We start from the raw sequence: 2,349 nt of genomic DNA on the forward strand, positions 1-2,349 counted from the left end.
TTTTTTTTTTGCAGTTTTTGACTGGGGTCGGGTTTGAACCCACTACCTCTATATATGGGTGCCCTATGCCTTGAGCCACAGGCACCACGCTGTAGCTGTCATTGTTGTGTAGCAGACTCAGGCTGGGCTCAAACCCACCAGCCTTGGTGTATGTGACCGGCACCCTAACCACGGAGCTATGGGCACCAAGCCCATCAGTTTCTTTTAACTCGTACAACTGACAAATTATATTGAAATGTGCCTTTCCATAAAATATATCCTTGCACTATGGAATAACCTCTCTTTAGTCATAGTAAGTTTAAATAAACTGAAGGATTAAAATTGACAAAAATGAGTTTGGTACTGCTACAGTACAAACCCATCTCCAGAGCCCGTGGCTTAATACATTTTTTTAAAGACAGATTCTCACTATGTCCCCCTGGGTCGAGTGCCATGGTGTCATTGCTCACAGCAACCTCAAACTCTTGGCCTCAAGCAATTCTCTTGCCTCAGCCTTCCCAGGAGCTGAGACTATAGGGGCCCACTGCAATAGGCACCCACCACAATGCCTGGCTTTTTTTTGGCAGGCCTGGGCAGGGTTTGAACCCACCAGCCCTGGTGCCTGTGGCCAGTGCCCTAACCACTGAGCTACGGGCAACATTGTTATTTTTAATAAGGTTAGGTTGGCTCAGATGAAAATAGCTTTTCCCAGTGTCTGTGGTCAACTGGGTGTTCTTCTGGGGTTGCCTTTTCTGGGGTGGTCTTCTCTGGAATGACTGAACCCTTCGATATGTGTCTTTTATATCTGTGTGCTGGCCGCTGGGCCCAGAGTTGACAGGTGGCCAGAACAGTCCACCTATAACCAGGCAATTGAAAAATTAGGGTTATTGGTACAATGAATCTGCCCCAGATGGTATTTTCTTTAGGAAGAATGCTATTTGTGTTTATCGGAAAAGACTGGTGTGAAATCTCCATTGCCCTTGGTGGGGGGGGTCATCTTTTTTAGGTTTAGTTTCTGGTAAGAAGTAATTTTATGAGATTTGAAATAGAATGTCAATTAGTTTTAACTGTGCTTTGAAAGATCCCTTCCATAAATCCCTTCCAAACTAGTTTGGATTCCAGTTTTTTTTTTGGTTTATTTGTGTGTGTGTGTGTTTTGGTTTGTTTGTGTGTGTTCTTTTTTTGTTTGTTTGTTTGTTCGAGACAATAAGCCCCTCCCGGTAAGTCCCCACATGATGGGAGACACTGTATTTTTTTCTCCTACAGGTGGCTTCTCAGATTCTGATCTTGCTGATGGAAATCATGGTGGAGAAGGTACATTTCTTCCCCTTATTCTGTTTCTTTTCTGCCTCGCTTCCTTTTTTTCTTTTTTTTTTTGCAGTTTTTAGCCAAGGTCAGGTTTGTACCCACCACCTCCAGCATATGGTGCTGGCACCTTACTCCTTTGAGCCACAGGTGCCGCCCCGGCCTCCCTCTCTTCATGGCTACCTTCTCTGCAGAATCACAGCAAGGTCAGGGAAATTACAGTGAAGCGTTAGGGAATCTACATGGGAGTTGTGTGGTTTACTGATACCTCTGGGGTCAGAAAAGGAAAGCCTGCCCCATACGGTCCTGCTCCTCAGGACCCAAGGGAAGGGAGCTGAAGACCAGTGAGCTGGACTTCAGAGCTGTCTCCTCCCCTGTCCCCCACCCACGTTCTCCCGAGAATCTCAGCTGCTGTCTACTCTGAGGTTGTGTGATGTCAGTCAGGGCCCGAGGTACGGAAGCCCTGAGGGTAAGGTGAAGAGATCCCCCAGATGGCCCCACCGGGCAGCACTGACAGTGGGAAACTGGACTTTCCATACTTTCTACACAATTTCAGATTAAACTCCAAAGCTGTGTGTAAACATAAGAAATAAATATATATAAAAATCTACCCATAATTATGACAATATGTCATGCATAGTAGTGATTTGTGATATTTAAATATGTTTATTATATGATTTAATTCTATTTCTCTATAGCTTTGTAACATGTATCCCCTCTATGGTGTAATAGGCAGCCCCAGCTATGTAGCTGTGTAACATATACCCCTGTAGTGTAACAGGGAGCTCCAGCTCTGTGGCCGTGTGACACACACCCCTGTAGTGTAACAGGGAGCCCCAGCTCTGTAGCTGTGTGACATGCACCTCTGTGTTGTAACAGGGAGTCCCACCTCTGTAGCTGTGTGACATGCACCCTCGTGTTGTAACAGGGAGCCCCAGCTCTGTGGCTGTGTGACATGCACCCCTGTGTTATAACAGGCAGCCCCAGCTCTGTGGCTGTGTGACATGCACCCCTGTAGTGTAACAGGGAGCCCCAGCTCTGTGGCTGTGTGACATGCACCCCTGT

The 2,349-nt window shown here is 46.4% G+C and overlaps 1 long non-coding RNA gene across 1 annotated transcript in view; it reads left to right on the forward strand.

Moving 5' to 3' along the window:
- The window catches only part of LOC105887303, a 23,832-nt gene that overhangs the window by 4,328 nt on the left and 17,155 nt on the right, over positions 1-2,349 (forward strand). Inside the window, exon 3 of the long non-coding RNA XR_001161432.2 lies at positions 1,246-1,293. This is a non-coding gene — a long non-coding RNA (uncharacterized LOC105887303). The remainder of the gene's footprint in view (positions 1-1,245; positions 1,294-2,349) is intronic.

The sequence above is a fragment of the Otolemur garnettii genome, unplaced genomic scaffold (genome assembly GCF_000181295.1).
Source record: "Otolemur garnettii isolate 467f Iridium unplaced genomic scaffold, OtoGar3 scaffold00065, whole genome shotgun sequence".
Classification (NCBI taxonomy): Eukaryota; Metazoa; Chordata; class Mammalia; order Primates; family Galagidae; genus Otolemur; species Otolemur garnettii.